At 40.6% G+C, this 20,300-nt stretch overlaps 1 long non-coding RNA gene across 2 annotated transcripts in view; it reads right to left on the reverse strand.

Annotated features, from left to right (window-relative positions):
• The window catches only part of LOC141421688 (uncharacterized), a 154,314-nt gene that overhangs the window by 86,184 nt on the left and 47,830 nt on the right, over window positions 1-20,300 (reverse strand). For both annotated transcript variants that reach the window (XR_012446357.1, XR_012446358.1), the window contains one exon: window positions 11,108-11,190. This is a non-coding gene — a long non-coding RNA (uncharacterized lncRNA). The remainder of the gene's footprint in view (window positions 1-11,107; window positions 11,191-20,300) is intronic.

Genomic DNA, 20,300 nt, shown 5'->3' on the forward strand with positions numbered 1-20,300 from the left:
TCATCTTCTGTAGGCATAGTCACTGCCATGATGAGGGATTTGGTCCTCTCGCTGTAAGGTTTGTGAGCCCTCCCTGGTTGAAGGTGATTTGGGCTCCAAGCTTTGTTAGTATGTCCTTTCCCAGCAGAGGAACTGGGCGTTCTATAGATACAAGAAATCGTGGGTCACCATGTGCCCTCATAGTTGGCATGTCTGGGGTTGGCAGAACTGCTGGGCAGTTTTGGTGCCAGTGGCTCTGACAATTGTGGTCCTGCACTAAGTGAGGCCACAGGCTTAGTGACCACGGAATGCTCAGCACCTGAGTCCACCATGAAGATTATTGGTTGGTCCCCCACTTTCATTTTGACCGTGGGCTCTTGGGGGCCTAGTAGTAATGAGCTGAGTCTTCCCTAGTCTGACTCAATTCCTGCTAGGTCAATGAGGTCCTGGGCCTCTGGTTCTGGTTGCCATCCTGTCTTCTTTCCTGGAGTAATTTTGCTAGACTCCAATTCTGGTCCCTTTTGGCAGGGGCATTCATTCTTCCAGTGGCCAGTCTCATTGCAATAGTCACATTGGTCTTGTCGGAGTGAGGTTCTTCCATTGAGTCCTCCCTTCCATGGCTTGATCAGGTCTGGCTTCCCCAGTGCTGCAGCCAATAAGGACACCTTGGCTTTCATTCTTTTATCAGCCTCTCATTTTTCCTCATGGACCTAGCTCACAAAGACTGCTTCTAACAGCTGGGTGGCATTTATTCCAGTGAAGCCTTCAAGTTTCTGAAGTTTCCAGTGAATGTCAGCATATGACTGGGCCACAAATGCTATATTGACCATCTGCTGGTTTTCTGGTGCTTCTGGATTTAAGGGGGTGCACACCTAGAAGGCCTCACAGAGTCTCTCATAAAAATCAGTTGGTGATTCCTCTGGCTTCTGGATAACTGCTGCAGTTTTGGACATGTTACTTAGCCTCTTAGTTCCAGCCCTGAGCCCATGTAGGAGGGTGGTGCCATATTGAGTGAGGACTCCTTGTCCTTGTGCTGTATTGAAGTCCCAGTAGGCTGAGCATTAGGGGCCACCTCTCTTGCCCAAGATTCTGTGTCTAGGATTCCTGTTAAGGTCTGCCCTTGGAGCCAGCAGTGAGCCCCCATCAGGATTCACTGTTGCTCTTCTGTGTTGAAAAATGGCGGGAGGATCTGTTGGCAATCATCCCAAGTAGGTTGATGGGTCTGAAATATGGTTTCTAGGAGGTCAACCATGGCCTGGGGATTTTCTGAATAAGGTGGTGGGTGGTTCCTCTAATTTAAGAGGTCCATTGTACTGAAAGGCTGGTAATAGAGGATAGAGTGTCTGGGCTGGACTGTGCCATCAGCACCAATCTGCTGGGGCGCTTGTGTCTCATGAAGCAGCATTTGCAGGGCCCTAGCCTGAGGGACTGGCACCTGGGCTGAGCAAAGGCAGCAGCTCAGGGACTGTGGACTCGGACTCCAAACCAGGGATGGGTGTGGGACATTGCTGGGGCTGGGAGATTGCTGACGGGCCGAGAGGGACTCACTGAAGCTGGTGGACTGTCTGGGAGAGGTGGCACTGGTTGCTCTGATGGTGGGGGTGCACTGGGGATTTATAGCAGGAGCACAGGTGGTTCATCTTCTGGGTCCCCTTGCAGAACAGGCTTGGTCAGCTTCTGGTCTTTAGGCTTCATTACCTGGGCAATGAAAACTCTGTTCTGTCCCTTTTTGTTGGCATAGAATTGGACCCAAGGGGCCATTGTCTAAGCCACCTGAAGCCAGGAGTCAATATAGGGGAACTGATTGGGGTGTCCGGAGGTTCCTATTATGACCTGATAAATGGCCCTGACAGTGGGCAAATCTAAGGTATCTTCAGGGGGCCAGTTGACCCGCAAAGTGGGCTACTCCAACTCACACTGTGTATGCAGCCTTCCAAGAGACATTTTTATCCTATAATCTCCCGAGAACCCCGTCTTAAAATGTTTAAGCATATACTCTAGGACTGTAGGTTTTGAGAAACTTCTGCCCATGGCAGTTAGAGGTGTCCTCTATAGCCACTCTATGTATTCCCCCCCTGCATTGGTGGCACAAAGACAAACAAAGGTGGGTGCCCCTTCAAGAGAAGAGACAAATGAGCTGTCTGCCTGGCCACGTCCCAAAGAAACTTAGGTGTCTCTTAGTATCAATGGCGGGGTCAAACTTGTGACTCTAGATCAGGTTTCCTCATACAGCCACCCTAAGCCATATGAGGGTCACCATGGACCCTCAGGATAGACCCAGCACTCTGTAGCCTTTCATCTGTAGAGCCACAAACTCGAGCCTAAAACGAGGATGAATCAGGCCACTCATTCACACACACATTCACACCAGAGGTTATTACAGTTTTCCTTCCCCCTATTTGGGGAAGTCCCTGACCTATGGAATTCCTCTCGGAGATTCCTGGGAGCTGATCAGATTCGCCTTCTGCCCAGTGGGATGGGACCTGACTGAGGGCTGACTTTCCCTGGGGGCTTACTGAGTCTGGATGAAATTACCAGGCAAGTTGGTCCACTTCTCTTTGGAGTCCAGTTGGGGCAAGACTACTCAGAGGGTTGGAACTCTGGGGTGAAGGAGGACCCGGAATACTGTTGGGTGGTGCACCGACTCATTTGGTCCTGAGTCCCTCCCTACTCCAGTGCAGCCCAGTCATTTGCCAGTGGCTCAAGGGGCCAGAACGGTTGGTATCTCACTGGGGCCTCCAGTAATGTTGTGGAAATATTGTCAGACGAGAAACCAAGTGACACTCAGAGAAGTAGGAGAACTCAGATTTTTATTTATTTTGCACCAGTGATCCCAGATGAGCTAGTACTCAAACTTATTCTTAAAGGGCTGTGCAGAGGATCAGGTTACAAGGAACATGCTGGTTGCTAATCGGTGGGCTCACACTGGGATTAGGGACCCAAGGTTGTTTAGGTAGGAGCAGCAGGGGGCTGTGTTTCAGAAGGTCCGCTTACAGGGGGAGACAAAGAAAGGTGGTAATGGGCAGCAGGTAATCTATAGCAGGAAATCTGTTTGCAGAAGAAGACAAAGGAAAGATGGGAATGGGCATTATCTCTGCATGGGGTCTTTTATCTTGGCCCTTGACTCATTTTATGGCTTAACTGGCAATTTCATAATCTGCTTTGAGATAATTTCCTATTCATAGTCAAGAAAATCTATTAAATCTTGACAGCAAGCCTATGGCACCTAAGGTATGACTTGTTTCCTGCCTCTTCCTCCCTGCAGTTCAGTGTGATGGAAGATCTACTCCAGACTGGTGGGTTCCCTTCTATCATCCCAGTTCCCTGTCTGTCTCTCAGAGAGCTGGCTATGGCTTTTCTCATCCCCCAGAAATCCATATTGCTAAATTACACATGAGTGCAGCCAAGAAGTGTGGCTCCCTTCCTTCTCAGTCTCCACTTCTAGAACAGAGGCTGTAACTTAGACTTAGAAAGTCAAGAATACTGGGCCCTTCTTGCTTCTAGGGCATATGGTACACACTGGAAGAGGCATGCTACAGTTTTTGCCCAGAAGGCTATGCATAAAGTGGAAGTATTACTTCCAGAGAAGTCTGCCACTGTACTTGCCCCAGCTTGGAGCAGTTGGTGGTGCAGCAGTTTTGCCAGAAAGAAAGCAGACCATAGCAGCAGAGAGAGGATGCAGCAGACAGAGGCTGCAGAAGTTCCTGCCTAAGGGTGCTCTTAAAAACAATGCAATGTTTTGACAATAAGCAATTAAGAGAAGTTGCTAGCCCCAGGAAAGCAATGAGCTAAATCATATGTGAACAGACTTACTAAAGAGAACTAGGAAAGTATAGCTAAGAAATCAAATTCTTGTTTCAAAAATTACTTGTGCAGGCTGTTTCAGTGACTTACTCCTGTAATTCCAGCTACATGGGAGGCAGTGATCAGGAGGATTACAGTTCAAGACCAGCCCAGACAAAAAGTTAGCTAGACCCCATCTTAACAAATAAACCAAATATGGTGGAACATGCCTGTAGTCCCAACTATGCAAGAGGCATAAGTAGGAGGATTGTGGCAGAAACACAAAGAACTAATCTGAAAGCCAAGCAAGACAGGGTTGTGGCTTAAGTGGTAGAGCATTTTTCTAGCAAGAAATGGACCCTGAGTTCAAACCCCATAACCTGTACCCCCTGCAAAAAAAAGTACTCATGCAAAAGATCCTATATTTAATTAGATCAGACTGTAGAGGAATTTATGCTCCAGGGCATTGTCAAAAGCAACAGAACAATCAACATACAATTAGTGGAGCCTAATTGTATTGTATTGTATAGCTTATGTGATACCAACAGAGGCAGATATCTTAATAGAGAAGTCAGAGAAACAGACAAAGAGAGCCCTCTAAAACCAGTTGCATTTCAGAGTAATTGTGCAAACACCCAGAACTTTGTCCTCTGAAGAGCAAATTTAAGGCCTAAAATTGTGGGGAGCACAGACTTCTTTAAAATAATCTAGTCAAGTCACTAAATAAATAAACAAATGATAACCAGCAGTCCCAGAGAAGGATAGGAAAGGACCAGTATTTAGCATTGCTAAAATGTTATTAAAATGTCTAATTTTTAAAAAATCACAAGATATGCAAAGAAACAGGAAAATGTGACCCATACACAGGAAGATAAAAAAAGCAGGCAATTGAGACTGCCCATGAGAAAGGCCAGAATGCCAGACTTAACAAAGACGTCAAAGTAGTTAGCATAAATATGTTCAAAGAATGAAAAAGAAACCATACTTAACTAAGTAATGGAAAGTATAATGACAAATAGTGATTTTCAATAGAGACAGAAATATATATATATATCTGTGTGTATACACACCACACACACACACACACATAAAATGAAATTCTAGAGTTGAAATGTACAATGACCAAATGAGAAATTAATCAGAGAACCACAACAATAGATTTGAATTTAAAGAAGAAAGAATCAGCAAACATGAAGACAGATCAATAGAGATTATGCAACCTGAAGAAGGGAGAAAAAAAGAACAAAGAAAATGAAAATTAACAGATTCTCACGGAAATGTGGGGCACCATTAAAATTACCACATGTGCACAACTGGAGTTCCACAATGAGAGGAGAGAGAAAAAGGAGCAGAAAGAACACATTTGAAGAAGCTGGCTGAAATTTTCCAAATTTGATGACAAATATTAATCTTGAAAAAGAAAAACACATTTGAACAATTCATATCCCAGTTTCAAAATTTAATACAAAGCTACCTAATCAAGACTGTGTGAGACTTGCATATGGTTAGACACATAGATCAATGAACTCTGACTGAGAATCCAAATATAAATTCTCACATTTATGGTCAATTTAGTTATAACAAGGTTGCTAAGACAGTTTAATAGGGCAGAGAATAGTTTTTTAAACAAACAGTGTTGATACAACTGAATGGCCACATCTAACCCACTGGAGATGGTTGCCTTCCTTACATCTTACACAAAAATCAAGTCAATATGGATCATAGATCTAACTGTATGATCTAAAATTATAAAACCATTAGAAGAAAACAGGAGAAATCTTTTTGACCTTCCATTTAGCTGATTCCTCTTAGATATGACATCAGAAGCACAAGTGACAAAATTTATTAGATAAGTTAGACTTCATCAATATTAGCTTTTGAAACTTAACAGATGCAATCAGATGATCCACGGAATGGAAGAAAATATTTGTAAATTATATATTTTATATGGGGCTTGTACCTAGAGTATATACAGAACACAACAACCTGATAATAAAAGATAACTAACCCAGATTAGACATGTGCAGATGATTTGAATAGATATTTCTCCGAAGGAAATAAGTGTATAAATGAAAATACATCCAACATCCTTTGCCATTAAATAAATGCAAATAAAAACCAAAGTGAATATAACTTTACATCCATCAAACCTACTCAGCTAAAATGAAAAAGACAAGTGTTGGCAATATTGTAGAAATTGGTACTCTCATACATTTGCTGCTAGGATGTAACTAGTACAGCCACATTGGAAAACTGACAGTTCCTCAAAAGATTAAACATACATTTACCATGTGACTCAGTAATTTCATTTCTAAGTATATTGTCAAAAGAAATGAAGACATATGTTGACACAAAAACTTGTACACAAATGTTCCTAACAGAAACATTCGTAATAGCCCCAAAGTAGAAGCAACCCAAATGTCCATCAGCTAATAAATTAGATATAGTATATCCATATAAGGGCATATTATTTGGCAACAAAAATAAAGTACTCGTACATGCTACAATATGGATAAACCTTGAAAGCATTATGCTAGTGAAAAAGCTATAAACAAAAGCCACATGCCATATGATTCCATCTATGGACTATCTAAAATTGGTAAATCTATAGAGATGGAAGGTAGATAAATGGCTGTCTGGGTCTGGGAAGAGGACTGCTGAGATGATAAGAGCACCATCCTTAGTTTCCTAGTACTCTCCCTCTTCTCACACTGGAAAACTCATCTGTTTCCTATGGACAGGTAGAAGATCCTGTATAGTTTGATACTTTTTACATGTTGAATTTGATGATATTAATGTCTGCAAATCAATTGCAGCCTTTTTAAGAGACTATAGACATATGTACACCTTGTTTATTTGCCATGTGGTATCTCTTTGGACCACTGCTTTTAAAATTCTTTTGCAATTAAGCCCTTAGGGTAGAACTTTATTATATTCTTGAAAAAAAAATTGCCTTGCATAGAAATTGCTTAATTTAACACGAGTAATAAAACTAGAATGTAGATTATGAAGAAATTGGCACATGACTGTTCTGGGGTTCCAAAGAAAGTACTTGAGACTGAGACCGATTCCATTTTCTATTATTTAACCTGCTGATGAACAAGCAATAAGGTAGCCTCATTATATTGCATGAATGATACCTATAGGGTCACAAAACACACCATCCAGTCTCAGAATGAATTCTTATTTGAAGAAGTACTGGTCAAACAGGTATTTCACTTTTACTTAGATCTCTAAAAATGTGAAAGGTTCTAAGTCATAATTAATTATGGTTAATTTTTAAACTCTCAGCCCTCAACTCTTTCTTACCATCTTTAAATTCTGGTTTCCTTCCTCCCCTCCTCAGCTTGCCCATGGTCCCTTCTTTTGGCTACACCCTTTCTAGTGAGTCTAATTCAACACTCACAGTCCTTTCTTTTCTCTCCCACATCTATACAATTGGAAGTGTAGGCAAAGGAGAAAGCCAATAGGACACACCTAAATGACTTTTGTACAGTTGCATTTCAGTCACATTAAACTTTAGAAGTTTTGTATTGTATCTTTGTGTTTGTGGTATGTGTATATGTGGGTGTGTGTATTTAAAAATTAGGGTTTACTGCACACTCGTGTTTATTGCAGCACTATTCCCAATAGCCAAGTTATAGAAACAACCAAGATGCCCCACTACTGACGAATGGATCAAGAAAATGTGGTATTTATACACAATGGAATTTTACTCAGCCATGAAGAAGAATGAAATCTTATCATTTGCAAGTAAATGGATGGAACTGGAGAACATCATTCTGAATGAGGTTAGCCAGACTCAGAAGACCGAAAATCGTATGTTCTCCCTCATATGTGGACTTTAGATCTAGGGCAAATTCAGCAATGGGTCATATGACAAGGGGAGAGCACATACACGGGAGGTATGAGGATAGGTAAAAAAACCCAAACATGAAAGTGTTTGATGTCCCCACTCCAGAGGAACTAATACAGAAACCTTAAAGTGACCAAGGTCAGCATGAGAAGGGGACCAGGAACCAGTGTTAAGATCAGTTAGAGATGAATGAACTTGGGTTGTAACACATTTGTACATGGAAGCAATGCTAGGAATCTCTCTGTATAGCTATCCTTATCTCAACTAGCAAAAACACTTTGTCTTTCTTACTATGGTTATGTCTTCTCTTTAACAAAATCAGAGATAAGGGCAGAACAGGTTCTGCCTGGATGCGAAGGAGGGGTGGGAGGGATGGGGGGCGCTGGGGGCACAGGGGAGAAATGACCCAAACAATGTATGCATATGTGAATAAATGAATAAAAAAAAAACTAAAGCAAAAAAAAATTAGGGTTTATAAAAGAATTCTTTTGAAAGTGTGCTAAATGACCTTTAGCAAGTTTTCTTTTTCTGGTGAACAGGGCCTTGTGTTTTCCTTATCAACTCTCCCTTGTTCTGTTTATCATCCACTTGTGAGTCTGATCATCACTACATTGTGATTTTTCTCCGTCATATTCATTTGTATTACCTCCCTTTCCAAGGAAAAGTCTACTCCCTCTGCTCTACTTCCAGCTCCCCAACATGTCTACAGGCTAAAACAGACAGGCTCTCTTTGGGGATAAGGAGACAGCTGCTTCCTGCTTCATTGCAACCAAGGAGGGACTAAGCATGTCTTGAAACATGGATTTCCCTTCTTTATTCTCTGTTCTCTGAGACTGGAACATAGTAGAAACACTGTGAGGATGATGTGGCTGTGTGTTTGTAACTCAAAAGCAAAATTGTGGCCTCTTCGTTGCATACACACAGCTCTAGTGCAGTGTGGCAGGGAAGGTGACATAAGCAAAAGATTCCTACATCACACAAGGTGGGTGCAAAGTTGGGAGAGAGTTAAGACGAAATTCACTGTGTCTGCTGTCTCTGTCCTAAATCCAGGCTATTCATTCAGGGTCTCCCTTGCTCATGTCCTGAAGAGGAAGTTTTCCACTGGGTTGGCTCAACAAACTTCCTTTAGGTACCAGGGAAGTTTACTTTCTGTAGGAAGAATTTGTTTCTTTTCTCGCATGGCAAATTCAGCTCAACCTCCCTTAATTACCAAGAAACTGACCTTAGAGATTAGGAGAAGAGACAGTCAAGGATAGGAAGTCACTGCCAGATTTTGCCTCCTGTCTTCTGTGTTTTATTTCACTGTGGTCTACAAAGGGCACTTCCCCCTGTCTACCCACCACAGGTCCTGCATTGCTTCATTAGCATTGTGACAGAAATACACAAAAGTAGCAACCACTCCATGATTTCAGAAAGTCCCAGTGTAGACTAGACAGTGAAGAGTGATCCAGCATGGCATGCTATTTTAAAGCACCGTGTTCTCGAAAGTAAATATAGCCACTAAAGGAAAACGGCATTAGTTTTAAATTGTACTATAAAAATATCTGTTATATAAGGTTCTAACATTCATCTCAATCCTTTTCTCTCAGGAGTCCTTTCCCCAGTGCTTTTTTATTTAAAAAGAAGTATTAGTTAAGAAAAAGGAAGGCATGCCCTCCGAAGACAGAAGAAACAGCAGCAATAGAGGCCTCAGACTCACAGGTGGGAGACAAATGAATATATTGCCATTTCAGTGTTCATTTCTTGACATACTTTCTTCTAAACAATGGCTTCTGCAGAACCTGGACAGCCACAAAATATTCAATCACATATATTTGGCTAATTGTTCAGCATTTACTAAGTGTTCATTATGCCCAAGGAATAAAGTTTAATTCCCAGATAAGTTTAAAACAAGTGACTCAAACTTCAGCTCTTAGATAAATATAATCAAATTGCACACTTTGCTAGATGTTACCTTGTTTATTATTTGGACTATATTTATTCTGGATGAATGAGGCTTAATTGGTAACTGCTTGATCTTTTCCCTCTCTATTGCCCATGTCCCTTGGTGGATCTGGGTCACATGTGAATCTTAGCCCTATTCTTTCTTTCTCTCTTCCTTCCTTCCTTCCTTTCATTTTGTTTGAGACAGAGTCTTTCTATGTAGCCCACGTTGGTCTCATCACAACACTCCTGCCTTTGCCTCCTGAGTGTTAGGATGATAGACATGCACCACCATGCCCAGCAAGACCCATCCTTTTCCTTAACATTTTACAAAGCCCCTGAGTTCCTGAGCCCATTTCCTAGAGCAGCTGTTCCAAAGCAGATCTCTTTCCCAAACATCCTGCCAGTCTTTCCCATTGCCCACCCCTGTCAACAGATGACTTGTCTCTCACTGAGATGGGACAGGCTATCAGCTAGAATTGCTTACTTCCTACTTCCTAGCCAACAAATGGATCTGTCTCTACACCTCCTCCTTCTCTCTGGTTTGAGGGTCATCTCTCTACCAGTCTTGTTGATTGGATCCTCTTTCAACTCTTCTAGATTGAACGACATCTTAAGGAGGAAATTAAATTATTAAGTCAGCACACAGCAAAAGTTACAGTCACAATTACTCTAGAAGAGTTCTTAAATCATCCAGAACAATAGTTCAAACATGGCTTTAGGAATATAATCCTACAAAGCAATATGTAGGTTTGAGTGTATCAAGTAGACAGTAACAGCCAGGTATAGTGGTGCACAATGGTAATCCCAGTGCTCTGGAGGTTGAGGAAGAAGGAAGATGAGTTCAAAGTCAGCCTGAACCACATAGTGAGACACTGTAAACAAACAAATGAACAAAACAGAACAAAATGTAGATAGTAATGTATAGGTATAAGTAATATCTACACTATGTCCAGTATGTACTGTGTAAGATATACAGTAGTATATAACATACAATTTCAGAGGTTACATTGAAAAAATAAGCTCCTTGGAACACATAAACAAATTTATAAATATTCTGAGTTTCCATTTTGTATCATTTTCTAAGTTTTTGTGGATAACCATAAGTTTCTCTATAGTCTTTGGTTAGTTCTACAGTTTCTTCTTCACTGCTGCAATAAGCCATTCCTACCCACTAGGAATACATGACACTTACCTAGGTGTCTGTAGTCTAGAAACTCATACATCACTCATACTTTCTACTACAGGTTTTGCTAAGAGGCCTCACTTCCTGAATCCCTGCTAGTAAGAAACCTCACTGAGTACAGTGACCCACTCAAAGTCCAGCTTTATTTAATAGCTGCTTTTCTCTTTCTTTCTCTCTGCCTCCTGCTCCATTAGAAGATTAGATTTTGCTACATGTAAAAGAAATCCAAAATAATACTGGCTTAAGAAAGAGAGAAGTTTCTTTCTTTCTCTCTCTTATAGAAGAAGTCAAGAAGTAGATGGCGTGGGCTATTTTGGTGGCTTATCATGTACCCAGGCTCATTCTCCCTTAGTGTCTCACCATCCTACTTTATGACTTACATCCTTATGGTTGCTGCAGCTCCAGCCACTGCATCCATATTCCAGTCAGCAAGAAGAAGAAAGGGGTAATTCAGGAAAGGTATCTGAAAAATAAAGGAAAAGAACAAATACATGTCCTGCCAGTGTCATACAGATCCTTGTCCAGTTCCCTGCAAGGGCCATCTTGCTCCTGGGAAATTACCTACTTTTTAGTTACTACTAACTAGGGTTTAGACTCTAAGGTTAGGTGTTAACTTAGGAAATCTGATAAGATGCAAATGAATTTTTCTTGGAAGAGATGATTTTATTACCTTGAAGGGCATTTGCCAGTTCGTATCTAATGGCCTTATTATTTCAGGGTTTGTTCTGTTGTTGCTGCTGTTTATTTTGTTTTTAACTGGACCAGCTGTCCTCATACTGGCTTCTCTCATTAGTGAATTAATTACACTTTGGTGTGTGCTCAGATAATGTGTGGAAATTACATTTTTAATAATGCCAAGATTTGATAGTAGCAAAGACAAAAGGGCTTTCTCCTAGGTTTGTCAACAATTTCCCTAAATACCCCACTTAAAATTTCTACTTATGCCTTACTGGCAAGAACCTGGTTATAAGACTGTACCTAGCTGCATGAGAGACTGGGGAATGTCAACTTTCAGCTGATGCATTGATAATCTGATTAAAATAAGGGTTTTTGCAGAGCGCTGGTGGCTGAGATTGGGAGGATCACAGTTCAAGACAAGGCCAGGCAAATAGTTTGTAAAACCCCCATCTCCAGAATAACCAGAGCGAAATGGACTGGAGGTGGGCTTAAGAGGTAGAGCACTTGCTTTGCATGTACAAAGTCCTGAGTTCAAACCCCAGTCTCACAAAGGAAAAAAAAATCAGGATTTTCCTACTAAGGAACAGAGACAGAGATCGATGGTAGAGGGCAACTAAAAGTCTTTGCCAGGAGGACACAGAACCACTGACTATGGCCTTTTAACCTGTATTTCTACCTCTCCCTTTGTCTTGGTTTCTTTCTAGCAGATTAAAAGTATACTCAGAGCTCAGCAACTGAACCCTTTGCTCCTGAATCCTTCTCCTATCATGACAACATTCTCCTTTTTAACCCAGTTCCAGTTCAAATCCTCAGAGAAAATCTTACTTGGCTCTTCAGTCTTATCCCCTCTTCCTTCTTCATACACTTTCATCAGGCTTTTGTTCCTCTCCACCCCGCCACCTGCCCTCCCAGGTCACTGCTGACCAAGACACATCCATATGGACTGCATCTCGTCCAAGCAAAGATCTAATTTACCAAATTATGTGTTTGCTTAGTTATTATTTAGTTGTTCTTAGTTATTCCTTCTTAGGACAATGTTATTTTCTATTCTTCTTAATTGCAAATTAGTATTTTAGTTTTATAATGGACTAATTTTAGGTTCTTTTGACCAGTTTATGAGAATCTAGTTCTTAGACATCACTTTGGTTGTGTGGGAAAATGCATTCCAACTTCCATACCATTGGCCTAACAGCACACTTTTGGAAATGACAGTTTTGTCAGCTCAGGTCTGTTTATTCAGTTCTCCCCTCTACAGAAGAGAAAGAAGAAACTGGATTTTTGTTGCTAATAAAGAAGATTCTATTTAGGTTATTTCCAAACCACAATGGAGTTAGAGACAAGATGTATACCTGGTTAACTCATAAAGGAAAACTACCCATTTTGGAATCCCTAAGGGAAAATCACCAAGAATACCCTTGATCTAGTCTCCCTCCTAATCCTTTCTCACTATTTCGAGCTAATTTTTTGTCTAAAACCAAAGAACACAGTATCCCAAAGTTGTCCTTGGCCCTCTATCAGCCATCCCTCTTTGCCTACTCTGTTCATCCCATGACACTCCTCTTCAGGGATACAGGCCTGGGACTGTGGCTGACCATCGCGGCAGGATGTAGTTATACTGCCCCGATGTGGCAGGCTCCACTCTTTCAAACATTGCCTTATTTTCTCTGAGAAACTAACCCACTATTGAATGGACAGTTTCTGAATGAGTACAGGATAAGTGGCAGTGGATTTTGGGGGAACCACAATGTTTCTTCCATCTCTTTCTCCAAGGTTTGGGGGGGCATAAGTAGAGGTAAGAATGAAAACATGGGACTTCAGTAAACGAACCTTGCCTGTCATATCTGAAGAACACTCCACATCCAGATGAACACCCAGGAAAAAGGCTGGTCATGTTTTTGTTTTGTTTTTTGGACAGAGTCTTATTATATAACTCAGGATTCTTCTGTCTCATGAATGCTGATATTACAGGTGTGCACTATCACACCTGCTGGGCTTTGTCTGACTCTGCCAAGATCTAAGTGAAGGGTGCAGAATTGGGGCACTTAAGCTAAATCTGCCCCTTAGGCATGCTATGTTTGACTGACACAATGATTTGTCATTTTATTTTTGTTTCAATTTTTAAAAAGCAACATTTAAAAGGAAGACTTCATATGGAAATCCCGAGTTCTGGCTTCTTGATCTTGTATCCCCAAGCTGCAGTAGTTGGATGGAACAAGTAGCTGCTCTTCCTTGCAGACTGGGTTCGCCCTCTGTATTTTGTCACACTGTCACTTCTCTCTGCCACACACTCAGCTGCTTCCCTTCGTTACGGTATCTACTCTGCTCTGGCAGGCAATCAGAGTTTAGGATGGCTTTTGCAACCAGCCGGTGATGGGGAGAGAAGGCAGAAGTCTCAGGAAGACTTTGCAGAGAAGGGGAATTAGCTGGTTCTTAAAAACTGATAGGAATTTTCTTGGTAAAATAGAAAGGTAAGAGCACTCCAGTAGGACAGAAAGATAGAGAAAAGACAGAATTATTAATATTATTGGGAATGGTCAAATAGTTCCTTAAGGAAGGCCAGAGTATGACCTTGGATTTCAACAGACTTCACTTCCAGTCCAGGCTCTACCACATACTGTCTGTGTGACTTGAAGAAATTGATATCTCTGAACATTAATTTAATGATCAGCACAGTGGACATTAACAGTAGATCTACCATATGCCTGAGACTACATTTTTGAGGGGTACCGAGCATTGACCTCAGGGCCTGGTGCTTGCCATGCCCCTAGCCCTTTTTGCATTGATTATTTTTGGGATAGGGATCTTGCTTTATGCCCAGGCTGGCTTGGGCCATGGTCCTCCTATTTGTGCTTCCCCATGTAGCTGGGGATGACAGGTGCACACACACTGCACCCAGCTATGAGCTGAGATGGGATCTCATGAACTTTTTGCTCGGGTTGGCCTTGAACTGTAATATTCTCCATTTCTGCTTCCTGAGTAACTAGGATTATAGGTTTGAGCCACCGCATCCAGCAACGACATACATTTTTATTTTAAAAATGTACTCAAGTACTCTCTCTCTCTCTGTACATATATATATATATACACACACACACACACATACACTCAGAAGTGCACATATCATTACTTTGCAGTTCATTGAATTATTTTGAGACGGGTCTCACTATGTAGCCCAGGCTTGCCTAAGACTCTTAATTTTCCTGCCTCTGCCTCCTCAGTGCTGGGGATTGCAGTTATGAGTCACCATGTTCAGCTACCTTAGTGAATTTTAACAAACTGAACACATTTATGTAACCAGCACCCAGATCAAGAAACAGAAGGTTCTTCACAGTTTCAGGAATCTCCCTCATGTTTCCACCTTGTCACTGGCTGCCCCTCAATGGGCACCAGATTTCCAAAGTAGTTGCTAATCAGTTTGTACATGTAACCTTGGCAGTTATGGTTGCTCTACATCCTCCTCAATATTTGGTGTTACCATTTTCATTTTTGCTTTTCTTATGGTTGTAATGGTATCTCCTGGTGGTTTTAAAGTATATTCATTTGATGACTAAAGAAAACAAGCACCTTCTTGTGTGTTTATTGAGCATTTGAATATTCTTATTTATGAATCATCTGTTAAAATCATTTGCTTACTTTCTTATTTGATCATGTGTTTTATATTAATTTTCATGATTCTTTATGAATTTGGAGGCCAGACCTTATTGGACAGATGTATTGCAAATGTCTTCTACATTCCATTTGCTTTATCACTCCATTAATAATGTCTTTTGATGAACAGACATTATTTGGACTCTAACATAGTCCAAAATTTCAATGTTTTTCTTTGTGGTGAGTGCATTTTGTATCTTGTTTATGAAATTGTTACCTACCCTAAAGTTATAAAGGTGTTCTATATTACAGGTCTTTTAAAAATACATTATTGTTCACGTTTTGATTTGTAATTCACCTGGAACTCATTTCTGATAATGATGCGAGTAGAGATAAGACACATTTTCCCCATTGATATCCAGTTGACCCAGCACCACTTTATCAAAGTTCATCCTTTCTCTTCTGCAAAAGATGTTGCATTGTCCACTTCGTCTTAAGTTTCTGTTCATGTTCTAACTTTATTCTGCCACATTGATCTATTTGTTTATCCTTGTGGAAATATATACTATCTTACTTATTATGGTTTTCTATGTCCTGGTGTTTGGGAATTTAACTCTTCAGCACTTGTTCCTCTGCTTTCAGGTTGCCTTGGCTATTCTTGGACGTTAACATGGCTGTGTTATTTCAGGGACTGTGCATTAACTTCCTATAGCCCTGAAGTGCTAGCAATGAGTGCCCTCGCAGTGTACCATGTCCATGCCTGGTGTCCAAAATGGCAGGGCTTGTTTGAGTTTCTAAATCAGAGTGTACCCAGTGGTAGCCATCCAATGTCTTCCTACTATTCCCTTATGGCTCCCAGCTGTCCATGTCTGCATTCCCCAAAGTCACTTGGGTGAGAGAAAGTCCTTGCTGCTCACAAGAATGCCAACGTTCATATAAAAGGTTATCTTCTGTACAATGTGTTCCACTTTCAACATCTCGAATATTCACAATTTACATCTTCCTTTAATATATTCTATGCTGTTGACAATTTTGCATGTATCTTTTCTTGTATCCTAGTGTTTATTTTCTTTTCCTTTTTTTATTCATTTATTCGTATACACATACATTGTTTGGCCCTGCCCCCGCCCCTCCTTCTCCCTGCCACCCCCCTCACTTCCAGGCACGACCTGTTCTGCCCTTTTCTCTAATTTTGTTGAAGAATAGACATAAGCAATAATAAGAAAGACAACACGTTTTTGCTAGTTGAGATAAGTATAGCTATACAGAGAGATTCCTAGCATTGCTTCCATGCACAAGTATATGACAACCCGCATTGACAATCCCAAATTGACCTCTGTCATTTTAAGGTTACTGTATTAGCTCCTCTGCAGTTGGGACATCAAATACTTTCAAGTTTTGGGTTTCCTACCTAACCCATTCCGCCGGTATGTGCTCCCCCCTTAGCGTGTGGGGGCCCAAGTCCAACAACATTGCTGTATTTGCCCTAGATCTAAAGTCCACATATGAGGGAGAATATACGATTTTTGGTCTTCTGAGCCTGGCTAACCTAGCTCAGGATGATGTTCTCCAATTCCATCCATTTACTTGTGAGTGATGAGATTTCATTCTTCTTCATGGCTGAGTAAAATTCCATTATGTATAAATACCACATTTTCTTGATCCATTCGTCAGTAGTGGGGCATCTTGGCTGCTTCCATAACTTGACTATTGTGAATAGTGCTGCAATAAACATGGGTGTGCAGGTGCCTCTGGAGTAACCTGAGTCACATTCCTTCAGATATATCACTAGGAGTGGGATTGCTGGATCATGTGGCAGATCTATGTTTAGATTTTTAAGAAACCTCCATATTGTTTTTCAGAATGGTTGCACAAGCTTACAGTCCCACCAGCAGTGTATGAGGGTTCCTTTTTCCCCACATCCTCACCAACACCTGATGTCGGTGGTGTTTTTGATGATAGCTATTCTAACAGGGGTGAGGTGGAAACTTAGTGTGGTTTTGATTTGCATTTCCTTTATGGCTAGAGATGGTGAGCACTTTTTCATGTGTTTTTTGGCCATTTGAATTTCTTTGTTTGAGAAAGTTCTGTTTAGTTCAGTTGCCCATTTCTTTATTGGTTCATTGATTTTGGGAGAGTTTAGTTTTTCGAGTTTCCTGTATATCCTGGTTATCAGTCCCTTGTCTGATGTATAGCTGGCAAATATTTTCTCCCACTCTGTGGGTGGTCTCTTCAGTTTAGAGACTATTTCTTTTGTTGTGCACAAGCTTTTTAATTTTATGTAGTCCATTTGTCCATCCTTTCTCTTAGTTGCTGAGCTGCTGGGGTTCTTATTGAGGAAGTTCTCGCCTCTATCTATTACTTCCAGAGTATTCCCTGCTCTTTCTTGTACTAACTTCAGAGTTTCGGGTCTGATATTAAGGTCTTTGATCCATTTTGAGTCAATACTAGTACAGGGTGATAAACATGGATCTAGTTTCAGTTTTTTGCAGCCAGATAACCACTTTTCCCAGCAACATTTGTTGAAAAGGCTGTCTTTCATCCATCATATATTTTTGGAGCCTTTGTCAAAAATAAGGTGGGCATAGCTGTGTGGATTCATCTCTGGATCCTCTATTCTGTTCCACTGGTCTTCATGTCTGTTTTTGTGTCAGTACCATGCTGTTTTTATTGCTATTGCTTTGTAATATAATTTGAAGTTGGGTATTGTGATACCCCCAGCATTGCTGTTTTTGCTGAGTATTGCCTTGGCTATTCATGGTCTCTTGTGTTTCCAAATGAACTTTAGGGTAGATTTTTCAAATGCTGTGATGAATGTCATTGGAATTTTGATGGAAATTGAATCAAACATGTCAATTGCTTTTGGTAGTATAGCCATTTTTACTATGTTGATTCTACCGATCCATGAGCACGGGAGATCTTTCCACCTCCTGTAGTCTTCCTTGATCTCTTTCTTCTAGGGTTTGTAGTTCTCCTTGTAGAGGTCATTCACATCCTTTGTTAAGTTTAATCCTAGGTATTCGATTTTTTTTCAGGCTATTGTAAATGGAATTGTTTCCATATATTCTTTCTCAATTTTTTCGTTGTTGGTGTATAGGCTAATGATTTTTGTAAGTTGATTTTGTATTCTGCCACCTCGTTGTGTGTTTTTCTAGGACTTTGAGAAGTAGTATTAGGTCATTGATTTGAGATCTTTCTGTCTTTTTAATATATGCACTCATTTTTGTCTTTAATTCATTTATCTCTCTATAGTGTTCTCCATTTCACTTTGTTGTTTGTTTAGGGCTCCTATTAGTTCATTTATTGTTTCTGTATCTTCTCATATTCTTTATTTTTGGTGTCTTGGAATTTCTTGAGTGCCTCTTCTACGTTTTGATTAACCATATCTAGTAACATCTCCATGAAATTCTCAGCGATTACTTGCAGGATTTCTTCTTTGAGAGTGTTCTTGTGGGCAACATTGGGTTCCTTGGCATCATTTACCTTTGTTTTGTTGGAGTCTGGAACTGGGTATCCATTTTCTTCATTTCCCTCTGAATCTTATACTAAATTATTTTGCTGGGGAGAATAGTTTCCATCCCTTTTTTGTCCTCCCATTGCTCCACTTGCAACTATGTTCTTGATAGGTTATTGGTGGTTTCAGTCACCTGTTTTCTTTCCCTTGGTTAAATTTTGTTTTGTGGGTATATTGGATTTTTAGCCTAGTGTATGTATGTATTGGTCTGGGTATAATTTAACTAGTATTAACTAACTCACAATAGTAAAACTAACAAAACAAAACAAAAAAACCAAAGAAATCAACAAGGAGAGATGAACAAACAAACAAGAAACAAAACAAACAAACACACAAAAAAACTCCAGGTTCAGGAACAATAGAATTTCAGCCCTAGTAGTTCTGGTATTACTCCTTCAGCATCCATTCCTGGTGTTGGTATTTAAGCAGAAGCTCTTAGTCTCTCTAGGTGGTTCGGGAGTTTTGCCAGTTTTTCTTCTGTCTTTCAGTGGCAGCTGCTTAGTCAGCTCCTCCCTCAGTGAGGAGTGGCTTGTCCTCAGGTTCCAAAGATCAGCTCTGTAGCCTACCAGCCATCCTTCCAAGCAGGTTTGGAGCCAGCATGTGGTGGTGCAGGAGCCCTCCTGTTTTCTCAGTGTAACATGGCATGGAAAAGCTTTGTGTAGGCTAGGAGTTCAGGGTGTCAAAGTTTTTATTCTTTTTGGTGCTTTATTTCTGCCAAGTGTGGCTCCAGTGCCTCAGTAAGATTTTTGATTTATGGAGCTCACGCTGTCTGCTTCTGCACCCTAGTCTCCATCTTGGATCCTCTTTTCTTTTCCTTTCTTTCACTAATTAGATTTATTAGAGGTTTTTGGTGTGCCTGCTATTCATATAATTTTTTTCCCTCAAACAGACCAGAACCATTTTACTTTTTCTGTTTTTTTTAATTCACTAATCTTACCCTTTGTTTGGTCAACTGGGTTATTTTTCTAATTTTTTTAGTTGAATGTTTAATTGATTTGAATTAATTTTTTGTTGTTTAAAAATGAAAACATTAAAGCCTGTTTGTCTCTCACCATAGTTTTTATGATAGTTTTAAATAAGTGTGTTTTATGGCCAGGTGTGATGATATGTGCCTATAATTCCAGCTGCACAGGAGGTATAGGTAAAAGAACCGCAGTCCAAAGCCAGCCCTGGGCAAAACACAAGATCCTATCTGAAAAATAACTAAAGCAAAAAGTACTGGAGGTGTGACTGAAGTGGTAAACCACAAGGCCAGGAGCTCAACCCCTAGTGCCACCTAAAGAAAGGTGTTTTATTGCCCATAACCTGTTATTGCTCATTTTCACCAAGGTTTATTTAGTAGAGTTTTTTCTAATTGTTCAGGGTTCTTAACTTTTGATATTTTTAAAATTCATATAAGTTTTGTACTTCCTCCTTCCTCTTTTAGCAGCAGGTCTTCTGACCTGTCCTTGAGGAATTGATGCCCATCATGAAAGAATGGAAACTGTCTCTTCACCCTCAGTCCACTTAGGATAGATAGGCTCCTATGTATATTCTAAGGTTTGACACATCATGATTGATGATCCATGCTTACTGTGAGAGAACAAGTAGGGAGAGGTGCAGAAATGTGTGATGGTGGGTGAGAAAGTGAAGCACTTCTGCCTTTGGTGTGCTATTCAGTCCTGTGGATAGGGACAGATTTTAGAAAGACAACATAATGGGACCCTCTTTTGCAAAACATCCCCAAAGTGGTAAGAGAAAAGCAGCTAGACACCAACAGCTACAATCCTGGGCCCCAAGAAAGGAGAAGTGAA

Source organism: Castor canadensis, chromosome 3, assembly GCF_047511655.1.
Source record: "Castor canadensis chromosome 3, mCasCan1.hap1v2, whole genome shotgun sequence".
Classification (NCBI taxonomy): Eukaryota; Metazoa; Chordata; class Mammalia; order Rodentia; family Castoridae; genus Castor; species Castor canadensis.